General features: G+C 36.7%; 1 protein-coding gene and 1 long non-coding RNA gene across 3 annotated transcripts in view; one reads left to right on the forward strand and one right to left on the reverse strand.

Annotated features, from left to right (window-relative positions):
* UMAD1 (UBAP1-MVB12-associated (UMA) domain containing 1) overlaps nt 1–25704 on the forward strand; it is a 202498-nt gene that overhangs the window by 156133 nt on the left and 20661 nt on the right. The gene's annotated exons all lie outside the window — the stretch shown is intronic.
* The window catches only part of LOC109394807 (uncharacterized), a 33971-nt gene continuing 16747 nt past the window's right edge, over nt 8481–25704 (reverse strand). Inside the window, exons 2-3 of the long non-coding RNA XR_002126513.1 lie at nt 10502–10621; nt 8481–8720 (exon numbers count right to left, since the gene is read on the reverse strand). This is a non-coding gene — a long non-coding RNA (uncharacterized LOC109394807). The remainder of the gene's footprint in view (nt 8721–10501; nt 10622–25704) is intronic.

The following is a 25704-nucleotide window of genomic DNA, read 5'->3' on the forward strand; positions in this document are numbered from 1 at the left end:
GATGTGATAATATAGGTACAATTCTTTGACCATCAAAGTGCTTCAAGTATGTGTTCTCATTTATCCACATATTTTGAGGGAGATAAGAAGGGGCACTCTGTTCTCATCTTGGCCACTTCTCACTTTAAAAAAAGAAAATGCTGTCTTATAAAATGGCAACACTGATTCTGAAAGCTAAGAGGCCACTGTAGCAGAATTGGGATCCTCCTCACCCAGCTCTATTTTTGTATAATAGAGTATTATTATAATTACAGATAAAAAAATCTTTAAAAGAGAGAACTCAGAGAGAACATGCATTTCCTGCGTGTTTTGTAAATGTGGAGGGCAGGTGGGTGAAAAGCAAATTCCGAGGCGAACACTGCCATCCAGGTAAAAGATATGAATTTCCATTCCCTCTCCCTTCTCCCCGCACCTCGCTCTCCAGATAACAGATCCTGAGAAGAACCACTCAGCATGCACAGCTTCATCCCTTGTGATTTGCATTATTACTAAGGCCTAGGTACTCCAGCCTCACTCTCTTCCACATCGACAGCCAGCAGTGACCCCGCCATGCCACTGGCTCATCTTCAGTGACTATCAGATAAATTCCACGCTGATGAGCACGGCATTCAGTGCCCTTTCTGATCTGCTCTACTTCATTCCCCTTCTTTTCCTTCTTTCTCAGCACTTGATGCTACAGCACTAACAAGTATTTTAGCACCTCAAACTTATGCTTCTTCATATCTTCAGCTTTTTGTGCATTGTTCCCTCTGACTGGACAGCCTATCCCTTTTTTATCTCCCTAGCAAAATCCTATTCATCCTTGAAAATCCTGTATAAGCATCATTTGCTCTGGGAGACTTTCCCTGACCTCCCTTCACTCTCCTTAGAGTGAATTCTTCTCTCCTATGATAGCTTTCACATACACATGTGGCATCACATATATCGCAGTGTATTGTCATGATTTATTTGTGTGTCTGTCTCCTGTAGAAGGGTACAAGTTTTTTGAGGACAAGACGTTATCATCATCATCATTTCCAAATCTCTAGTTTCTAGTACAGAGCCTACGAAATAACAAACCCTTGAGAAGTATTTGAGTGCCTGAATGGATCAACTGTCTACTAGGTAAGACTTTAGGTAAATCCAATCCTGTTGAACTGGTCCTGTGCTTTAGCTGCTCATTACCACAATTTTGTCTTTTCTTGCCCATCAGTTAGTGAATAGAAAAGTGACTCAATGTTGAACTGGACAGCTAGTCTACCAGCTGTTTATTGGTTAACTATGGAGTATTTTTGTAAATAAAGTACTCCCATATATATAGAAAGGTGGTCATGGACAGCCTTATGTAATAAAGAAACGTTAGTTTGCCTTTGGCACCTTTTCACTTCAGGTTCTGTATCTCTCCTTTCGTTTTTGTACCTTCTACACCTAAGGCTGCGCATCAGTCTCTTTCGGGTGGGAATGGAGTCAGGCTTGGGAGGGGAGTTGTGGGGATGGGGGGCAGCAGAGGGAGGAAGAGATTCTTACTAAAGTAGCCTGATATTGCTCCTTTCTTGACTAGTCTTCCTACAGGAAAACTTACCTGTCTTGTGTTCCATCCCCTCAGGGCCTTCCCAATCATGGAAGTTTACTAATAAGTTAATTTACAATGAGTTATTCAATTATGTCGCTAGCTTTAAAGTGTAACTCTTCCTGACATTTGCATTTTAACAGGTGCTTTCAATCCCAGATTCCAAAGAATGAATATTGGCAGGATAAACTTCTAGCAGGTATAAACTGTATAATACTAAGGAGAAGGTGTTTTTGAAAAATCTGGGGAACTTTTAATCAACCCTCAAATAGTGTTGCCTAGGTGCTGCCTTTAATGTGTATGTATATGGGTGAATCAGGAATTACATTTGCTTGCCAATGATGGGCAATCTTAAACAAATCAGGGGTTTATTTTTCTTCATCTAAAGTGTCCTGAGTTAGGCAACTGAGGGCCAGTGTAATGGCTCCATGATACTATCAGTGTCCTAGACAGCTATCTTTCTGCTCCTCACCTTTAATGTGTGGCTTCCATATATCAGGTGGCCTCTTGATTACAAGATGGCTGCTGCATCTCCAACCATAGAAGAAGACTGAGGCAAAAGCAAGCCCCCTTTAAGTGACTTTTCCAAATACCCCATCCAATAGCTTTCAGTCTACCAACAGTGATGGCTGGGAAATGCTGTTAGTGGGGGACATTGCCAAGATATAGATCAATAACTGAGCAAGAAGGGAGAAAGCCCACTGATGTGCAACTAGTAATCTTACAACAATTCAAATTAGGGCAAATCTGTTATCTTTTGCCTTTATGAGATCATTCAAATTAAAAAAAAATACTTAGAAATAAAAATTAGTTCATTTTAGTTAATATTATAATAGAATTTCCTTCAAGATGTAATTATTTTAATGAAATATAAGGAATTATAAGACTATTCAGAAAATATTTATAGTGTGCCCACAGTTTGCATCGTGCTATGCTCAGTGCCAGAGATGAATGAATTCTTTTTGCCCTCATGTTGTATTAGTCTAATAGTTCAGGACAAAGAGACACATGAAAATTTAAATAGTGGTGTATTATAGCATATGATTATGTTAATCATATAGTAAAAACTAAATCATATAATATAGGATAAATTCTGTAGAAGTTCAGAATTCAGAGAGTAATCACTATAGCTGCAGTGGCCAAAGACTGTCTACAAAAGGTAGGAGATGAGTAGATTTGGACAGGCAAACAAATGGCAGAGGCAGTCCCCTCCACTTTCGATTTGTACCACTTGTTGTTTTAGGACATTTATATATTTAATATACTTAAATTATTTAAATATTTTAGTATTTTTAAATATTTATTTTTTAAATTAAATTTATTGGGGTGACAATGGTTAGTAAAATGATATAGGTTTCAAGTGTACAATTCTATAATACCATCTATATATTACTTTGTGTGCTCACTACCCAGAATCAGTTCTCCTCCATCACCATATATTTGACTCCCTTTTGCCTCATCGCCACCCCCTACCCCCTTACCCTTTGGTAACCACTAAACTGTTGTCTGTGTCTATGAGTTTTTGTTTGTTTGTCTTGTTCTTTTGTTGCTTTCAGTTTTATATCCCACATATGAGTGAAGTCATATGGCTCTTGACTTTTTGTGTCTGACTTATTTCACTTAGCATAATAATCTCAAGATCCATCCATGTTGTTGCAAATGGTATGTCATCTTTTTCTTATGGCAGAGCAATATTCCATTGTGTATATACACACATCTTTATCCAATCATCTAACAAAGGACACTTTGGTTGTCTTAAACAACATGCCATTGAGCCAAATGTCCCTTTACCACTGACTGATCACAGAATATTCCATTTTCCCCCTCTAAACAACTTAATTCAATTTGGGTTTACTATTACAGTAAAACCTTGGATTGCGAGTAACATGGTTTGTGAGTGTTCCGTAAGACGAGCAAACATTTCTAATACATTTTAACTCGGTAATTGAGTGACGTCTTGCAATATGAGTAGTTTGTTTCTGGAACAAACTATGCTCGCAAACCAAGGTATTACTGTACTTCTACTTTATTACGTATTTTAAAATTTTAGTGTCACCATTTTCTTAAGTTACCTTTTAGTTGGCAAGTAAAGTTGGCTTTACTTTTATGATACAGGTATGAAGTTTTCTTTTTATGTATTAAGTTAAAATGGGTCTCTTTTAAAAATATTTGTGGTAAAGGGATACTTGGCTCAATGGCATGTTGTTTAAGATAAACATGAGGTTCTACATCCTCTAAGAACTCTGGTTCTTAGCGTTAATATTAACCAGCAGCAAAAATTCCAATTCACGTGTACATAAAGTTAGAACTATATAAGTATATTTAATACTATCTTTCATAGGTTGTTTGTAGAATCAGTTTTTAACCAGAATAGTACAGATGACTTGGGGGGGGGAGGGGGGGTTCATGTTTCTTTCAGGAAGTCATTTTCAGGCCATTTTCAGATTCTCTTCTTTTGAATATGTCAGTTTATTGGATTATGTTTAAAAAGTGGTGGAACAAAAGAGTTCCTTTTCTATTCACCACTGCCATCTTGTTTGGGGAAATAACTTAAAAAACCTTTTATCAAGTTCAAAATATTTTCATTGAATTCTTCATTTGAGTTTACAACCCAGTGTTTTAGGAACCAAAGGGGTTTTTGATAGTTGCTGGTTAGTTAAATGGATGAATGAAGTTAGAAGCCTGAGGCCCAGAGTTATGGTGTTCTGGATCTGGTGTTCAGTAATAATAATAAAAACAATTACTTACTGCTCTTCAACTACGCTTAGGTACTCTGCTGAGTGCAGTGCATGCACATATATCATTTAGTTCTTCCCATTTTGTTTAGAAATGTGAAAACTGACACTCAGAAACATGAAATGACTTGCCCAGGTCACTTGGCTAACATGTGGCTCAAACTTGAATTCAGATGAATTGGACTCAGTCCAGACATCCGACTGCCAAGTCACCAAGTCAGAATCAGGGGCTGTACTTCTGCCTCAGGCTTCCCAGAGCCCCGGATTCTGAGTTCACTGCAGCTAGGTCACCCCCCAGAGAACTCCCCCCTTCCCATCCCTGCTGACCTCTGTGTGTACACACGCATGCTCACACGTGCCGGGGTTCAGGGGTTGCCACTAAAGGTTCTGACCTAGAAGAGAAAGGAGATAGCCCCTGACCTGTCTTGCCCTCCACCGTGCTGCCTTCTTGCCCATGAGGCCGTCCCAAACGAATGCCAGCCTCCTGGTGCTCTTCCTCAGCGTGTGCACAGCCAGTGGTGCAAACCCTCCTCCACAGGAATCACTTACCAGGGATTGTAGGGAATTATGACTAGAAGTCGATTGGCCCAGATCATCTAGGGCTTTGAATGTCAAATTTAAAAGTTTGACCTCTATTCTGTATCTGATTAGGAGGTCACTGTCAATAATGTTATCTTTAGGGTAGATAAAAATCAATGATTTTCCTTCAAAACACAAAGGTGGAACATTGTTTTAAGGGGTAAAATTTCTAATTATATGATATTGACCACACAGTCGTGTCACTTTCTAAGGAAATGTTACAAGTGTGTTGCAATATTTCCCACACATTTTCGTGTTTCATCTACTGGTATAGCAATTCTTAGCACCAGCGCTAATGAGGACTTGGCTTTGGTATAGCAGCTAGCAATTCTTCATAACGACACATTTGGTGATAAGGGTGAATTATTTAGAAAATAGATTATTCCTGATGAAATTTTAAAATTGTCATTTAATGAACAGCAGCAATGCCTTACACACCTACAGTTGACAAGTAGTCTAACACTAACAGCAATAACTGTCTACTGGTTTGGGGAACAGCTGATTTCTATTTGACTTCCATTTTTGAATTTATTCATCCAGCAAGTAATTTTTAAGCATCTGCTTTGATCATAGTTTTGCATGATTCCTGGCCATGTGGAAGGGGGATGCAAAGACACTTGGTGAGTGCAAATCATGAGTCTCCGGGGGAAAAAAATAAAGCTCATTTTCTTTTTTATAAACGTAAATGAACAGAAAAAGGAAAATGCCGAAACCTGAGCTAGAAATATAACCACAGTCCCATACCATGGGTCTGGCTGACATAGCACATTTCATTTTAAAGAAAGATACATTTCATGTTGTGGTATAATTTTTAAAAATAATTTTGCATACTTTTCATTGTTGAAAAATATTTATGACGTAAATGGTATGTTAACTTTATTGCCACTAGCCCTAATAAAACACCAGCAAAAACATGCCAGCCACACAGCCTTCTGGATATCCTTGATCAGGAAGGATTTAGGGGCTCGAGTCACGAGCAGCTCATCCTTTTCCTCACATTTAATTATTCACTAAGTCCTGTCAGAGAGTCTCTTATTTGTCCTCTCCTTTACCTCTTCCTCTGCTAGGACCAGTGATCAGACCCTTATCATCCCTCATCTGATTTATTGTAGAGCCTCCTGACAGATCTTTCTGCCTTCTGACTTTTGCCTTTTTGGTCTGTTCTTTACATGGTGTCAGAGTTTTATACTAAAATAAATGAATAAATAAATAAATAAAAAGAAAAAAGAAAAAAAGTAAGAAAAGAAGTTCTGCCCCCCCCCACGCCAAATCTAGCGTTACCTGTTAATTAATAGAAACGTACAAAGCTTAGCATGGCGTTTGCCGGTGGCCTGCAGCTCTTTCTGGGTCGGTCTAGAACTGCATTCCACATCACAGTCTGTGTTAGAATCCACTTCCACTTCCCAAACATGCCTTGTGCTTACACAGCTCTCTTCTTTGCTGGCTGTGTGTTGAGTGTGGACTGTCCTTTCTGCAGCAGCCACTCGACTTCAGCTCTGACCTTCAAGCCCAGCCTAGGACGTGACTGTTTCCCCAGGTTCCCTCGTGGGAGTCAGCTCCGTTTTAGGCACTCCCACACTACATTGATTTTTACCTCCATTCAGCATTTTTAAAAAATTTAGTTCTGTGTTCTAGTGTGTCTCTCTCTTTTTCCATTTATTAAATTTGTTTGTTTGTTTGTTTGTTTTGTAATGTGTGTCTTTCTTTTTTTGCTGTGGGTGTCCAGTAACTCTGGGCCAACTTTGATGTATAGAACCATAGTCCTGCTGAGTATCGTCAGAATGTTTTGTTTCTATTTTCCTTTCAGCGTTTTACTTATTCTTCTGTTGGCTATTACCTCAAACCCTTTGTAGGAAGAGATATAGTAGGGCTAGAGTGAATAGAAGTAAATGCATAGACCATATGTCTGTGAAAGCAGGAACTGTCCTGTTCATCTTTGACCTTCTAGCATGTGTCTTCACCGAACAAGTGAAGTGAATTGAATTGAATTGAATTGAATTGAATTGCATTGAAGCATATTTATATCTCCACACCTTTATAAGTATCTGCATAGAGAATCTATCATGAGTTTTGATGCATAAGCAAATCACCCAGACATTTTTATGATGAGGCTATGAGAATATTTTTTTAATTATAAAAAAAAAATCATTCCTTAAAATGTATATTTTGTTGTTAAAAATGAGCCCTCATATCTTTCTCTTTCTGAAAGAAGATGTTAAGGTTACACAAATACTAATGATGTAGTACTTAAGCATTTCTAAGGAAATTTATTTGTATTAAGTTAGATATGCTGGGTTAGTGTATATTAGTTGCTCCTGACCAGCAATTTGACATCGATTCAGTCAGAATTGACATCAATCAGAATTAAGGTGATATTAAATTTAATTTGTTTTAGTTCCTTACCTCATGTCTGCATGTCCTCATCTCACAGCTGCCATAACCAGAACATTCCAAGTATCCATCTCTTGTAGAAATTTCTCCCTCTTACTTTTGAAAGTACCATTCATTGGGGATGCATGGTATGATTTTCTGTACTTTTTTTTTTTATCATAAAATGAAACCAAGGAACAAAAATGTTCTACTTGTTAGCTCCATTCTTAATACTCTCTATGTTCCTTTGAATAAAAGAAGTAAAAGTAGTCTCTAAATCACAGGCCAGTTTTCACTAGTCTGAAATATGATTACTTATTTTTGCTTTGGTTTGAGGCTCATTTTTGCTGACTATGTGAACCAGACTCCCCCTTGAACCTCCCTGGTGACTTGGGCCAGTGTTAGAGCCAGGGGCTGGGAACTTCAATTCCCTCTGTGGCTTTTGACAATTAACCTAACTTTCCTGTATTTCCTCATTGACACCATTGGGATAATCGCCTTTCATACCTCATAGCAGTATTGTGAGATTAATTAATGTTTGTGAAGTGTTTTCAGGATCACGATGAAAGGTATTAATTTGTAAGCATGTGGTATTATAATTATTAGTAGTAATAGGGATGGTTGTTTAATGCAAATTTTCATCTAAGTGTAGTGTCATATTTTCAAAGGACAATCTCTTTCTTTGTGGCCAGATGTGGATACAATTAACCCTTTACCCTTTATTTTGAAGATACAATTAGCCAATTGTGTATGCAATTAGACGTGTATGCAGTTTTTGCGAGAACAACTAATTACAGCCTTAGTAAAAGTCCTTTTGAAAGTGCTGGCCCTTTGAATCTGGACTGTCCCTCTCTGTGTAATAAGCAGTTTGTGCTGAGCATATTTGGGGGCCATGTAGGCTCCTGAATATTGAAGAACTGCTTTTGCAGTTACTGGAGAAAGATTTGACTTTCTGGAAGCCATCGCCTTGTATTCTGCCATCAAGCCTAAACAGCCTCTCACATAGTTCTGGTTTCAAAGGTTTCATTGATTTTCTTAATCCCAATATTCAGCTAAAGATTTTCCACAGACTGCATTTTGTGAAACAGGTTTTTCTTTTGTAATTTTCTTCTCCCTTGAAAACCCCATTTCCTTTCTGTCTCTGATCCAAACATATCATCTCGTATTCCCCTTACTAAATAGTGAGTAAGAAACAGATTAGTACTGATCCTCTCTTCCCAGATATGGCCTCGTGACACCATTTTACAGGGGACTTTTAATCACTATAATGTAAATTCTATTTATACAGAAGACTAGAGAGAATGGTGAAGAAACCAGGAAGATAGTGTTATATCCGTTTGTCTCCACTGATATCCTGTTATTACGTGAAAGGGGAATGTTCATGGCTTTTAATAGAAAGTTTAAACACAGCCTCTTTGAAGATGTCTACCCCTTAACGCTTCTTGGCACTGATAATCCTTGAACTCGACGTTGTGTAAGGCACCGACCTGCCATGGGAGATTGAGAGAGGAGAAAAGTACACTTGTCATCTTCTAGGAGCTTAGAATGAAGTGTCGGAGATAAGAAAGATGCTCAGGTCTTCAGGCTGCAGTAAACGCTGTACAAACTAAGTGCTGAGGTAGGGGGTAGGGGTTCGGCCGGTGGTAGGGGTTCGGTGGGGGGTGGTAATCATGCTGATCAGTGGCATCAACAGAAGCGTCTTCTAAGCAGCATTTGAGATAGGACCTAAAGGATAGGTCAACTTTTGATAGACAAGAGGGAATGTTTTTTGTGTGAGCAAAGGCCCCAAGCTGGTAAAATGGAGGCAGGTTCAGGGAAGAGTGATTGGTTTTCCTAGAGGTGTAGTGACCTGGAAAAGGAAGTGGTAGGTGATCAGACTGGAAAGGCAGCTTGAGGCCACATGGTAGAGGGCCCTGAAAGGTAGGTAGAAAAATTTGTACTTCATTCAGCTGCCAACATGAAGCTCGTATATGGTTTTGATGGAGTGATATGACCAGAGCTGGGCTTTAAAATTAAGCAGGCTCTAGCATGCCCGATGAAGTGCAGTGGGGACAGACTAGAGGAGTAGAGATGCACTCAGAGATGTTGCCTAAATGAAGACCAGAGTCATCTCTGGACTGTTAGCACTGAGGTGAAAAAGAGTTATTATACATACAAGGCATACGAAGGAATTAGTATTTCTTGATATTGGTAACTGTCCTGGCATAGAGGTGAAGGACAGGAGCTGGGTCAGGATGACTGAGAAGAAAGAGGGAAGCACCTTTCATTGAAATAGGGGTGTTGGGAGTGGGGTGGGGGCAGATATAAGAGAACTAACTCCTGTGAATTACCACACTATGGCATGTTTCTACAAATAGGAAAAGATAGCAGCATAGAAGATTAATTATAGATATCCAATGTAATGTTTCCAATAAGAATAGTGGAAAAGAATTATATTTTCTCTCAACAACAAAATCAACTTACATTGCTAGGGCATCTTATTAACATGGCAAATGAGAAAATATAAACAAAAAGCTTGAAGAAATTAAATACATTTCTTGGAGCCTATTAACCTTTATAGTATGAAAAACTAATTGGAAAGCTATATATACATATATGTTAAATGTCCAAACACAGCTCTTGTATAGGCTTAAAAAATACCTTTGGTGGCTACTTTTACAAATTTGTATTTGAAATACTTAAAATGAAGAAGCCAGAGCAAAACAGTATTCTCATATCTAATCTTAGGAAAGTCTGTTCTCCATCTCATTCTGTCAAACACTGGTTTCCAAGGAGGTTCTATGGATAATTTATCATGCCATCAGCCTCAAGAATGTGGAGATCTACCCAAGTATCCCTAATATCCTTAAATAACCTGATACGATTCTGTCATCCATAAATTTCCTATCCTCTTTCCAGCCTTTTTACATTTTCAGGCTTCACCATGTCATTGAACAATAAATCTCATAATTCAGGGAGTCATTACCAATTATTAAAAGAAAATGTCTTCTCAACCTTCATTTGTAAAATCTAAAGTCTGTAATCCATATAGTAGATGATCTGTGCATATAATGTTGATTGCCTTTCTTTTTTAAGTAATGAGGCATTATGGGAAGACAATAGCTTTGGAATAATATCTAGTTAACTTTTCTGTAAAATGAAAATTTATCCAGTTGCTTAGACTGAATCTTTGGAGTTATGCTGACCTCTTATCTCTCATTTACACCAGTCTACCAGCAAATTCTGTTGGCTATACCTTCAGATACATCAAGAATCCATCACTTCTTACCCCCTTCATGGCCTCCTAGGTCCAAGCACCCATTATCTCCTCCTGGGTTACTGTAGTAGCTTCTTCACTCGCTTCTTCCATCATTGCTGCTCAGCAGTGTCAACATAAGAACTTCCAAACCTGCAGAGAATTTTTATAAAAATTTATTTGAGCCAAACAGAGGACATGCCTGGAAGCAAGATCGCAACAGACTGAGAAAAACGCTTCCTAAAATAGCAGTTCGCAGGAACCATAAGGAAGAATACAAGAAGGTGGGGGAAAGCAAGGCAGGGATTGGATTACAGGATAGCTAACAAGATTATGTGCTCTCTCAAGGGTGGTTTTGCTTGAGAGATCTGAAAAGAGGCATTTCAAAGGTGTGTTGGTTTAGGTGTTTTTGCTTCTGAGGGGTCTGAAAAGAGGCTTTTCAAAGGTCTGTTAACCTAGGTACACAGAAACAATGGGCTGGGCTGGCTTAAGGGAAAGATAAACCTTTTACTAAAAAACTATATGCCTAGGGTGTGTCTACCCACCATGACCTGCCCAGCTAGGAATTTATGATCAGATCACCCTGTGAGATTACTTTCCATAGAACCACTTTTCCGTCCATGTCTATTCTCAGCTACACAAAGGACATAGTGATTGATTTCTTTTCAAACATAAGCCAGATCACTTTCAAGTTCAAGTCGAAACTCAAGGCCCTACACAGTCTGGTCTCCCAGTAGCCCTTTCTCCTACTCATTTCCATTGTTCGCGCTGCCCCACCCTCACTGCCTCCTGGCTGTTCACGCTCCTGCCTCAGAGTCTTGGCGTTGGCCGTTCTGGCCTGGAACACCCTTCCCTCATCTCCTCCAAGCCTTTGTTCAGTTATCATCTCAGGAAAGCCTTTCCAGGCTAACTTTATTGAAAATTGTAACTCCCCACACCAACAATTCCCCCTCCCTCCTTTTTTGCTTTATTTTTCCTCATAGTATCTATTGCTATCTACTATTATACCACATATTTCATCTAATTTTACTATATGACCTTCCCAGTGTTTATAACAATACCTGGCATAATGGGGGTGCTCAGGAAATACTTGCTGAATGAATGACAACAGCCATACGTTTAAGCACTGATTATTAAATGCAGTTATATATCACAACAACACAATTTGCTCAATAAATGTCACCTTCGTGCTTCCCCTTTGGTTTCTTAAAGCAGAGCATGTAGAGTTGCACACAGTATCCGTAAGTCAAATTTAACATAGTTTTTGTGCAGAAAAGTTATTATTTTACACATGGCTGTAGTACTGTACTGCACTAGTGCCTTCAGAAAGCATTCTTCCATCTTTCTGACCATTCATTCAGGCTTATGAGGTCTTCCTGCAATTTATTTGTCTGTTTGAGTGTATGACTTAGAAGGTATTAGATAAATCTGACATTTATAAAAATGTTAGACCAGTCTTAGTAAATGATTTTGACACTTAGACTTAAAAAATTTTTTTTCCACCTCGATAAATTTATATCTATTCCAAATTTTTATTTCAGTTCCACAAATTGTTTTTCTAACAACTGTTGGGGAAGAAAGCTTGTCAAAGCTTTTTTTCCAATGGAATCTAGTAAGTACTTTTTAGTATTGATTGTTTTCTGACTGAACAATATATTTCTACTTAGAAAATAGTTGGTGGGTACAGTATAATTTATATGCATATAAAATACATACACATATGCATTCAAGGTGATAAATTATTTAAATATCTTATGTTCTTATTTATGTTTTATCCACCCAATCTATCAAAGACTCTTAGAAGTTTATTAGTCTTTCATAATCATTGTAATTATCATTTTCTGTCTGTATTTCTGTTTTGTGTTGTATTATATATGTTGATCCTGTTATTTGACTTAACAAGTTTTGTGACTTTTAAATTTCATTATGGATTTTGTCTTTTGTTAACAACAAAAATTTCTTCTATATATTTTTTCAGTATTTTGCTGTTACTTTGAAATGACATTTTAATTGTAACCTCAGCTTTATTTTTGTTTGGCTTTTATATGTAATCTGGATGTAATTTGTAGTATTCATTCATTCACTCATTCACTGATTGATAGGACACATATTTATTGGGCTCCTAGCAATGTGGGTGTGAATAAGACACCATGGTCCCTTCTTATGGAGCTTATCTTCTAGTGGAGAGAACGGGCAATAAACACAAAAATTCTACTAGTGTTAAGTGCTATGACGAAAATAAATTAAAATTGTGTGCTAGCACGACAGGCAGCATGCTAAGGTAAAATTCTTATCTTTTAGGTAATGAAGGAGATTATTTGTCCTTCAATAAAGGGATTTAAAACACATTTATTGAAATAGCTGATCTGTATAATCTTATATCAGTTATTTTAGGTTTTCTGGGGGGATTTGCTACCTTTTAGTAATTTTTATTCTTTTCATTCCAATGGAAAATACCTTGTTATATTTGGAGAAACAAACAATGATATGGAAGATGTTATTGTTTTTATTTATATGTGGTTATTTACATTCTCTGAAAACATTCTCTAATCCAAATTTTGCTAAACTGTCAAATCCAAGAATTATATCTTTTGTTTCCCTATTTGTAACATAATCTTCCATATGCCTTACTCACAGTCTTTATTAATATAATATTAAGGGTTGGATTTAATTAATTGTATTAAATAACTGTTCTGAATTTGCTTTCATATCCACAAAAGTTATATTGATTTACCTCTATATTTAACTGCTTTTCATGCTTAACATCAATACAATAATTTTATCTTTCCAAATTTAATTTTCATGTTAAACATCTTTGACTAATTACTTTAAAAATGGCATGGATATAGTTTCAAGTTCTTGCAGATTTAAAGCTGGTTTTCTGTGTCTTTACTCATGAAACATACATATATATGTATATATGTGTGTCTATATGAATATTACTCAGCCATAAAAGAGGAGGAAACCCTGTCTTTTGCGACAACATGGATGAATCTTGAAGCATTATACTAAGTGAAATACGTCAGGCAGAGAAAGACAAATACTTTATGACCTCATTTATATGTGAAATGTAAAAAAAAAAAAAAAGGAACTCATGGAAACAAAGACTAGATTGGTGGTTGCCAGGGAGTGGGGGAAATGGGGCAATGTTTGCCAAAGGAATAAACTCTCCCAGTAGAAGATGCATAAGTTCTGAGGCTCTAACTTATAGTATGGTGACTAAAGTTAGCAATACTGTATTATATACTTAAATGTTGCTAAGAGAGTCAATTTCAAACGTTCTCTCTCTCTCTCTCTCTGTCACACACACACACACACACACACTCTACGTGAGGTAATAGAGGTGTAAGTAACTTTATTGTAATCATTTTACAATCTATATGTATACCAAATCATCATGTTGTACACCTTAAACTTATACAATATTATATGTGAATTATAATTCAATAAAAATGGGGATTTGGGAGGAAGAATAGCATTTACTTCATAGCGAGCAAGGGCAAGGACTAGATAAAGGGGACACAGAGTCATCTTCTGAGTTCCTAGTGGTGCTCTGTTCCTTAAACGGGGTGGTGAAATATAGGTGCTCATATTTTGTTCTGTATGCCTTATACATATTGTAATATATTCTCTTGTTTAATCAATGAAACAGTACACAGGTGGGATGGGGTAAGGAAACAGCACGATGGACACTTTCTCGAGGACTTTTACTACACAGAACAGAGCAGCACAGCAAGAGGCGGCGGCAGACATGAGTAAAGAAGATTGTTTTAGAAAAGTAAGGGATGTTGTACCATGTTGCATGTTAACAGGAGTGATCTAGTAGAGAAGTGAAAAGCCATAATGAGCAAGGGCTAGTTTCAAGAACAAAGTTGTGGAGAAAACAAAGTGTTGCAGTGTACAAAGGAATGGTTTGGCCCATTGGACAGTTCATCCAGTTTAATGGGGAGGAGAGGTAGTAGATGGTACAGTTACAAGTATTTTGGTGATTTGTTGATGGGAAGTTGAAAGTGATCTCGAGAGATTTTTGTGCTCACCTTTTGCACTCTTACTTCCTTTCCCCCAAAAGAAAGAATGTATTAATCAGGGTAAACAGTACTGTTTAAAGCTAATGTGTACTTGTATGGACTTCACTGACTCCTCAAGAGGTGGTCTCACTAAACAATTCAAGGAATTCCACTAGGTACAAACTATCAATGTAACATAAATAATCTTAATAATCTTTCTCTGTGCTATTGCATACAAAAGCATGTTTCATATAGATTCACTGGATCACTGGGGAAGCTGTCAGGCAAATATCTTAGAAAAGAGAATCTCAAAGAAAGAATTGGGAAATATTCCCATCTGGAACTTTCCAGATTAGTTCTCTTCTAGTTTGAAGAAGAATGAGATACATACATCTCTCTTTATATCCAACCAGATTTTAGTTTCCTGGAAAGAGATATAACATCCCTTATATTTTGTTCCAATCCTCTCTGTCCTCCATGATAGTTCTTGCCCACTGGTATTATAAATGAATAAAAGAGCTAATTTAAACACCTATCATCTGATACAGAAGGCATACACTTTTCTCCATGACCCTGTATAAAATGAAAATAATGATGACAAGGCTTGATAATGATACTTAATAGTAAAGAATGTAATTTCTGTATTGTGTCTCTGTTGCGTATGTTAGGTAAGCAAAAACAGTAAACTAAAGTTTATGTTTTGTAAACCGGTCGTCTTTTAAAAACCTTCACCTGTGTTTCTTCTGTCTTCTTTTCACACTTGAAATTCCCAAGCATGACAGTGGGTGACTTCGCCCCTTGAGCTCCAGTTTTGCCTCTGTAACATGGGGTAACTCTCTCTGCCTTCTTCACAGGGGTGTTGTTAAAAACGAATGAGGTTATAGATGTGGAAATACTTCGTAAATTATAAATTGCTACATGTAATGGTTTTTGTAGTTATTGTTACTCATTTTTTGTTGTCATTGCTATATTTCTCATTTAAAAGGTGGATCTTAACTTATTTTGATAAGATAAGCAAGGCCTAGACAGGTTTCAAAACTGACCTGGCATTACTAATATGAGCGTAAGAACGCAGGACATTTATAACTTTTTATTGTGATCCATCAGAAATTTAGAATGACCTATTAAAGTCTAAAAGAAAAATAATATTATATTTTATGATAACCTGTGGTCATTTCCCTGATGGTGTTGAGTAAATTATAGTAAGGCAAATCAAGTTGTCTTTATTTCTTGGACTGCTGTTGTGACTATTTCATTGAGAAGAGAGTTCATTATCTGAAGAAAGCTATTATTTTATTACCCTAGGGAAAAAATAAAGAGTACATCTCTTAGTCAATACATATTCTTCAGAAATTGTGGTTGCTGGCGGTCCATTGTTATTTCTTTTAGTGTTTCTGGAGAAAACACTTTTTTTCCCCCATTGAACAAATATTTTCTAAGCACCTGTTTTATGCCAGACCTGGTTCTCAGGAATGGAGATAGAATAGTTATGGACAAGACAGATAATGGTCCATGCCCTCTGGAGCTCTCAGTCTGTGGAGGATAAAAGTAGTTACGAATACCCAGGGCATTCTTTCCTGTGATAGTGAAGGGGGACGCCAGGGGCCGTCATCTGCAATATGGAGAATCGCGCCATTTTTTAAAGATGATTCTGTTTCACATGGTTCATCTCATACAGCCATCCCTTCAAACAGCAGTCTGGATGCACAAATTTAAAAATCTATATAGTGAATCTATTTTGCAGAAACTAAATGAAGTCTTGTCACTTTAAGAAGGAAAAACACAAGATGCCATTTTGAGTCCTCCCTGCTTTTAAAGTTGGGCACTTGACTGCAAAGTTTGTAAAAGGTCAATTGCTTTGGCACACAGGTGTCCGTGTCAGGGCCCACACTTGTCTGTTCTTGAGATTCACTGCCAAGGCGAACCTTTTTCTTGGCTCAATCAATTGCTCATTGGGTGCTTTTAGAACTAAAACGATTGCTAAAAACTGGCAAGTTCTTCTGCGAGGAATGGTAAACCTTATTTTAAAATGAAAGATTCTCAGAACTGCTGATTGCATCTAGAGCATTATGTACATCCCTATTTATTTAATCTAGTCTCTGCATGGATTGGCAATGAGGAATACTATTCTTGTTATTATACATAGAAAATCAACGAAAGGAGATCAAGTAAATTACTTGTAGTGGTGGAATTTAATATTATTGAACATTTTACTGTGCTGTGTACTTAAACTGAGTTCAAACCTGTTCGTAAATATGGGACTAGTAGGCTGGAGAGCCTGAAGAGCCTATTTAAAGGAAGATGGAATAAAAACAGTTTCTGCATTTTCTGCAGTGGGGATTCCTTACCACCTCATGATTCTCAGATAAAATTCTTTCCATCTAGGAAGAAAGGTGTGGCTTTGGAGCCAGACTGACCCAGGTTAACAATCCCACTTTCAGAGTTTCCTTAATTGACATTACTTGAACAGCTAACATGCCACAGGCCCAGTAGTGGCAATTCCATAACCCCCCAAAGCCTTTCCTGCACCCAACCTCAAAAACGAGCAGGGTGTCTCTCCCTCACACGAACACATAAAAATTGATAAGTTTAAAATTGAGGTTTGCTTACAAGAGTAAACTGAGTGAGATACTAATTCTTTGTTTATGACAAATTCGTCCTTTCCTGGTTGCCAGTGGGAAGGAATGAACACTTTCATGTAATTCGTGAAATACTCATCCTAAATTCATAGCCTCCATCCACCTGACTGAATGAAAATGCATGGCTGAGGTTGCTTTGGTGACCACTCTGGCTCTCTCGCTTGTTTTCCTCTTTATGAGAGGCTGGCATGGACTTCCCACCTGCAGGAAGGATTACGCAAAACCTTCATCTGAATCTCGATGTGGGAACTGGTTGCTAAGAGGGCACAGATTACACATAGTCCAGATTTTTGCTTTCAGTCATCTCCACGCCACAATCCTAGTATTTCTCCGCTCATGGTGCAGCTCAAGATTTGGATTTCGGCTTTTAGGACTTGGTTGTTTTAAAGTGGTTTGTTTAACAATGCTTCTGTTAATAACTTTGCATGTGTTTTGTTATTACCTCTTCTTAGAGGAGCCCAGATAACTCCAGATAACACCTGCCTTATCGCCTTCCCTGACCGCACCCTGTCACAGCTATCATTAATTGTTAGCTGTTGGTGTGACTTCATCTAGCATGTGATTATCTGGATTTTTAATCTTTTTTCAATTTTTTAGTTCAGACTATAAGTTCCCTCTAAAGTTAGACTACACGAATGCAAGGCTGAATCATAAGTAGGTAAATATTTTCGTAGGTGTCTACCTTCCACAGATTTCTGATTCCTACTCCCCAAAGTCATGTAACATGCTTGTGATCCAAGTCATAGGATAATTTCAAACGCATTCACATCAAATGCTAAGGACCCTTTAATTTACTATTTATAGCCCATATGCTTCCAAAAAGATTTTCAGTGTGCACTAAGAGATTAACTTGTCAATTTGTTATCCTTCTACAATTTATATTTTAAGTCATTGAAAAACATGGGTGGTTTCTGTTTTCTACAAAGGACTGCCATCTCAAAGATGGATTTTCAGGCTCCTATAGTTGAAGACCTTCACAGTGCCGCTATTAAACCACACTATGTGGACAGCTCCTTTTATTAAGCCTAATTTCTGCTCGTGTGTCTTCCATTTAATAAGGAATACTCCTAAAACATTTTAAAGAAGTTATTGGAGAATAGACTTCTGGAGATTCACTGTCCAATATGGTAGCCAGGCTACTGAGCACTTGAAATATGGGTAATCAGAATTGTGCTGTAAGTGTAATATGCAATAGATTTCAAAGAGTAAGGAAAAAAAAGGAACCTAAAATATCTCAATAATTTTTTATTATGTTTTGAACTAATATTTTAAGTATATTGGATTAAATTATATTGCTAAAAATTAATTCCAGCTGTTTCCTTTTTTACTGTGACTAATGGAAAATTTTAAATTCCATATGTGGCTCTCATTAATTTCTATTTAACGGGACTGATCCTTTAATCCAGCCCCTTCTAGCCCCTTCATTTTAGAGATAAGAAAACCAAATGCAATTCAGAGATATTAAGTGACTGGCTGTAAGTCACACAGCATCTTAATACAGTAGTAAAGCTTGAGTGATGTACTGTGGTGTACAGTCTGTGACCTTGCACCAGTTAATGTCTCTGGGACTCACTTTTCTGTCTGTAAATTAGGGATAATGCTGCTACTCATCTGTAGGTTGGTTGTGTAGATTTAAATGACACATATGTAAAGCATATATGTATGGCATAATATCCTGTAATATAACACAGAATCAATTTTATCTTAGTACAAAGGAAGGATAAAAAGAGCAAATATTTGTTGTTATCGTTAAGATATTTTTAGTCTTTCTCCTATCTTTCCTCAAAATCTTCCATCGTTAAAGTAAGAGTTCTTGTTCAAACCTGGTTATTAGGACATCTTATTTTCCACAGAGATAAAAATTCTTAATTATTATATGAAAGATAGCACAATCTTTACAACACATATAGCTGGAGATACTCTTATTATAAATACAATATCCATAAAATAACACATTTATGTAATAAAAGGTAAAGAGATCAGACTAGGTTAAAAAGCTTATCCAAATAGTAGTATTTTTTTCCCCAAGTGCATCAGAAAAAATAAAATACCTAGAAGTAAATTAAACCAAGGAAGTGAAAGACCTGTACACTGAAAACTTTGAGACGTGGATGAAAAAAATTGAGAAAGACACAAATAAATGGAAAGCTATACCATGCTCATGGATTGGAAGAATTAACATTGTTAAAATATCCATAGTACTCAAAGCAATCTATAGATTCAGTGCAATCTCTATCCAAATTCCAATGACATTTTTCACAGAAATAGACTAAACAATCCTAAAATTTGTATGGAACCACAAAAGACCTTGAATAGCCAAAACTATCTTGACAAAGAAGAACAACACCGGAGGCAACATGCTCCCTGATTTCAAAGTATACTACAAAGCTATGGCAGTCAAAACAGTATGGTATTGGCATAAAAACAGACACATAGATCAATGGAACAGAATAGAGAGTCCAGAAATAAACCCACACATATATGATCAATTAACTTATGACAAAGGCACCAAGAATATGCAATGGACAAACGACAGTCTCTTTAATAAATGGTGTTGGAAAAACTGGACAGTCATATGTAAAAGAATGAAACTGGACCACTATCTTACACCATACACAAAAATTAACTACAAATGGATTGAAGACTTGTACATAAGACCTGAAACCATAAAACTCCTAAAAGAAAACATAGGCAGTAAGCGCCATGATATCTGTCTTGGCGATTTTTTGGATTTGACACCAAAAGTAAAGGTAACAAAAGCAAAAATAAACATGTGGGACTACATCAAACTAAAAAACTTCTGTACATAATCAACAAATGAAAAAAAAAACCTATGGAGTGGGAGAAAATATTTGCAATGTGTTTATCTGATAGAGGTTAATATCCAAAATGTATAAAGAATTCATACAACTCAATAGCAAAAAATCAATTCAATTAAAAAATGGACAGAAGACCTGATTTGACATTTTTCCAAAGAAGACATACAGATGGGCAACAGGTACATGAAAAGGTGTTCAAGATCACTAATCATCAGTGAAATGCAAATCAAAACCACAATCAGACATCACCTCACAGCTGTTAGAATGGCTATTGTTAAAAAGACAAGAGACAACAAGTGTTGGTGAGGATGTGGAGAAAAGGGAACACTTGTGCACTGTTGGTTGGAATGTAAACTAGTACAGCCAGTATGGAAAGCAGTACGGTGTTTCCTCAAACATGTAAAAATAGAACTACCATATGATCCAGCAATTCCACTTCTGGGTATTTGAAGAAACCCAAAACACTAATTTGAAAAGATGTATGCATCCCTATGTTCATTGAAGCATTATTTACAATAGCTAAGACATGGAAGCATACACATATACACATATACACACACACACACACACACATACACACACATGTTTATACATATATACATTCATACATGTATTATATATGTTTATGCATATATTATATATGTTTGTGCAGATATATGTGCTTATGCATATATTATATGTGTTTATGCATATACACACATGTATATGTTTTTATACATACATACATATATACATATAATTCAGGAGTTAAAATGAACGACATCATGTCATTTGCGGCCACATGGATGGACCTTGAGGACATTATGCCCAGTGAAATAAATCAAACAGAGAAAGACAAATACTGTATGTACTGTATGATCTCACTTATTCTTGGAATCTAAAAAAACAAAACAAAACACAACAAACTCATGGATACAGAGAACAGTTTGGTGGTGCAAGAAGTGGGGGGTGAGGGCTAAAGGAAATGGGTGAAGGTGGTCAAAAGGTACAAACTTCCCATTATAAAGTAAGTAAGTTCTGGGGATGTGACATACACATTGGTGACTATGGTAACTATAATAATACTGTATTATACATTTGAAAGTTGCCAAGAGAGTAGATCTTAAAAGTTCCCTTTGCAAGAAAAAAAAATTTTTGTAACTCCGTGTGATAATGGATGTTAACTAGTGGTGATCATTTTGCAATATATACAAATATTGAATCATGTTGAACACCTGAAACTAACATAAAATATTGAATGACAACTGTATTTGAAAAAAATAATAATAAAAAGAACTCATTTTAGCCGTTTTTAATGCATTCCAGTGAATTTTGTAATTGAGTTGAAGTTACACAAATGTGTGGTTTCACTGCAGGAAGTCTCCAGTTCCTACATCAACAGTTGGTCTGGTGTCAAAAATGTTCACAGTTTGGTTAAAATTATGTTCAGTAACAAATAGCGTACTTCCACCAAGAAAGGTAGAGTCAGATGATACTTCTGGTGGTCCCAAAAATGACAATAGAGGATATGTTCAAGAAAACTTACTGTTACTGAAATGCTTGTTAGAAGAAGTCGTTTCTGTGAGCATTGTTAAAGGAAGGGAAAGGGAGAAATTTGTGAAATCTTGACTATTGGAATGCTGCCTTGATCCATATACCACTTGGGTTTGGAAGCCAATTATAATTGGCTCTTTTATTATTTAGCCATCAAAGTTAATGGAAAAGACAACTAGAAAGTCAAGTCTACCTTTTAGAATTATTAGGTCAATTATCAGTATTTCTGAAGGAAAGATTTTTTAAACACACACACACACACACACACACACACACACACTGTGGCAATTCTGTCATATTTTACTGCCAACTTTATTTAAGCTACTTTCTGAATTGGTGAGGAAATAAAATAATTTTCTTATTCTTTAAAAAACTACTCTGGGGCCAGCCGAGTGGTGCATTGGTTAATAACTGGCTTGGGACACCAGAGGGCCCCGGTTCGGATCCCACATATGAGGGCCAGTGACACTGCCCTCCACAGCTAAGATGCTGAACAACAGCTCAACCTGGGCTTCCGTGAGTTGCCAGCAACTGCATAGGCTGCAGCCCCTGCTGCAGTGGGTTGCCATGGGCTACCGTGTGTAGCCAGCAGCCAGCGTGAGCGGCTGTCCAGAGGCCAGCGACTGATCTGCCTCACCTGGGAAGAGCGCAATGATGGTGCCAACTTGGGCCAGTGAAGCGACGTCCTCCACAACTAGACTGAAGTACAAAAGAACAGCAACTTGTCTGTTCCCCTTCCCCCAATTCCCCAATAAAAATCTTTAAAAAAAACAAAACTACTCTGTATGCTAAATTCTTGTAATGATGCTAGTCTACTTGTTATTTAAGTTATGATTACATTTTATATTACTTGGATTTCTTAGAATAAAGTATGTTCCTTATGCAGAAATGTAGGATAATACTGAATGTGGTAGACTTAACTGACATTTTCAAACTTCATTATAGTCAGCAAGGAAATAACAACATTTTACTGAGTACTTACTGCATTCCAGAAGGTGTATTAAGGAGCTTTACCAGTGTTCTCATTCATTCATCACAACATCTTACTAAGTAGGTTCAATTATTCCCAATTACAGATAAGGAAACTGAGGCATATGAGGATTAAGTAACCAAGGTGCAGAAACATAAGGTAACTTTTCCAAGATCACATCGTTGAGGATTTTGATATGGGTTGCATTGATTTTATAGATGAGTATTGCCATACTATTGTGTTGTGGTTCATGAACATGGGATGTTTTCCATTTATTTAGATTTTCTTTAATTTCAACAATGTTTTGTAGTTTTTAGAATATAAGTTTTATACTTCTTGCATTAGATTTTTTCCTAAATATTTTATTCTTTTTGATGCTATTGTAAATGGAATTGTTTTAATTTCATTTTTGATTTATTACAAGTGTATAGATATACAACTGACTTTTGTATATTAATCTTGTATCCTGCAACTTTGCTGAATTTATTAGTTATAATTGTATTTTAGTGATTTCTTAGATTTTTCTTTATTCACAACTATGTCATCTATGCATAGAGATAGTTTTACTTCTTCCTTTCTAATCTGGATGCTATCTAGCTATCTATATCTATCTCCCTGTTATTTATTATTGATTGATTGATTGCATAATTGTCCTGGCTAAAGCCTCTAATAACATGTTAAACAGAAGTGACAAGAGTGGGCATTCTTTTTGTTCCTAATCTTAACGGTGAAAGACTAGATGCTTTCCCCCATAAGTATGATGTTAGCTTGGGTTTCCTGTAGATGTCCTTTATCAGGCTGAGGAAGTTTCCTGCAATTCCTGATTTATTCAGTATTTTTATCATGAAAGGGTATTAGACTTTTTTCATTTTTTTTCTGAGTCCATTGAGATGAGCATGTGGTTTTACTCTATTGATGTCATAGTTTTTATTCTACCATGTAAATATAAAAGTTGATTTTTCCTAAACTCATATAAACCATACTAGGGGACAGTATAAATCTCATGCTACAAAAATTTATATACTTTACATATATTGTCCATACAGGTCTCTTTTTCAAAAACAAACTAACTTTTTGGGTTTAAGAAGGAAACAGGAGGAATAGCATCAACTGGGTAAATTTTTGTTCAAGTGAAAATATTTTTGTGTTTTCCCCTCAGTGATTACTCAGAATTTTAAAATTGTTTTTAAACTTGTGATTCACTTTACTTTTTGTAGTTGTTGATCCAGATATTTTTATCTTTTTAAGCATTTACCGTGAAATTTCCATTTTGAACTACCTCACTTTAATCAATTTTTGTTTAGGTTTTAGTTCAAAGCAATTAAACTAATAGGAAGTAAAATACACTCATGGGTCTTTTTAAAGTCAACTGTACACTTTGAGCATGAAAGCACTACTTTTATTTGTGCTACTTTGGGCATAAATAGTGATGATGTACTTCCCCTTTTCTTTCACATTTAAGGGTCCACCCAGAAGTTTGCAACTATATTGAGTCCCGGAAATGTTCTCATACTCTTTTCTTGCCTGTGATACAATCTCTTAGCATAGTTGGCTCAAGAATCATGATAAATGAGCCCAGATCACATGCTTGAGCCTGCTAAAGGCAAGGTACCTTCTCTTTTTTCCTAATAACAGCTTGCAGCCCAAGTCCTAGCCACCTAGCACCTTCTTGTCATTGCTTACCAAGCACCATGAACTATAGAATATGGGCAGTTGACTGCGTCCAGTCCCTGTGTCACTGGAAAATTGGCCACAGAGGACTTGTCTTAGAGAGTCATCTTCATTGAACAAAGGACAGTATATGGTTACTTTAAGTTCTTAAATTTAACTAGAATATATTTGGTTAAGGTAAAAAGGTTATTTTAAAAATACTACATTATTCAGGCATCACAACAGTGCTTTTAGGGATTAAAATAGTCTAAACAGTCTGTAATTTCAGGGTTTCTAAAATCCACATAGAATTAGCATATCCAGCTGGATACAAAAATGACACATAATACAACACCCAATGTTTTTTTTCTATTTTTTCAAAAAAATTGGTATCCTCCACATTCCATGTGTTTTTGTTTACTTGATTTGGTTTGAGAGAAAAAATATGATCATTAGGAAAGTATTCTACAATCCTTTTGAAGAAGATGCTTTTCAGTCTTTGAAATGACTGCACTGCATTTAAAAAGGCTTGGAGTTAAGTTTTCCTAGACCATGTTGGATTTGGAAGGCAGCACAGAATAGTGACTAAGAAAGCAATTTCAGAGTTCGACTAAATTCTCTGTGTCTCAGCATTTCCCATCTGTTAAATGGAGACGAAAATAGTACCTACATCATGAAGGCAAAATTAAATGAGATAACATAGCTAAAGAGCTTAGAACAGTGGATGGCAAATGAATGATCACTCAATGTGAACTGATATCTGTGGTAGTAGAAATAAGTAAGCTATTAGAGCCTTAAGACTGACTCAAAACGTAGTTAATGAAATTAGAATCAGTAATAACTAATATAATTGACTTATGAGTATATATCAGGGCTCAAAATCTAAACCCTTATTTCCACCCTCATGAGTAGACCATAAATTACTTCGTTTCTTCAGAGGTACTTTCTGACATTAACTCACCTGCAAAAAGGCATGGGAGGAAAAACAAGCTCTGTTAAACTCTCTTGAGTATAGCTGCTATACATTTAAGAACACTTTTAGAAATTACAGGTGTTCATTTTTAAGTCACTTTGGCAGTTGAGACCATAGCACTGATTTCCAGAAGGCCAGAGGAACATCTCTGTTCTAGGCTCTGAAAATCCACTGCCTAGAAACTGTTGAAATACCTGACCTTTGAAAACTGGCGCTCAGACATGCAAACAGTTGGGCCCTAGAAAGCTACTGCTTCCTCCCACCTTTCATGAGGCCTCCCTGTTCCCAGGTTTGTCCATCATGAAAACCAAGGGGACCCATGGTGAAGTCACCTGGTGAGGCTTTTCCCCATCACATCCCATGCCCCCTTTCTGTCAGTCAGGAGATGGATTATGCTGAGACTTTCACTCCTGATAACCAGCCATGCCCACCAGTGAACCGCTTTCTTTCATTTACATAAACATCTGGCTTAATCCCCTCCTCTTTACCAGGTTTTGCCACTAACCTCGGGAAAATTTTCCTTTGTCACCTTGCTGTTTATGGGATTAAACAAAAAATCGCGAAGAACACAAGTCTCCAAATTTCTAGGGATATTTCTAATGAAAATAATCCCACAACAAACCTAGCCCAGCAGACTTAGAAGTG

This window comes from Hipposideros armiger, unplaced genomic scaffold (assembly GCF_001890085.2).
Source record: "Hipposideros armiger isolate ML-2016 unplaced genomic scaffold, ASM189008v1 scaffold_438, whole genome shotgun sequence".
NCBI lineage: Eukaryota > Metazoa > Chordata > Mammalia > Chiroptera > Hipposideridae > Hipposideros > Hipposideros armiger.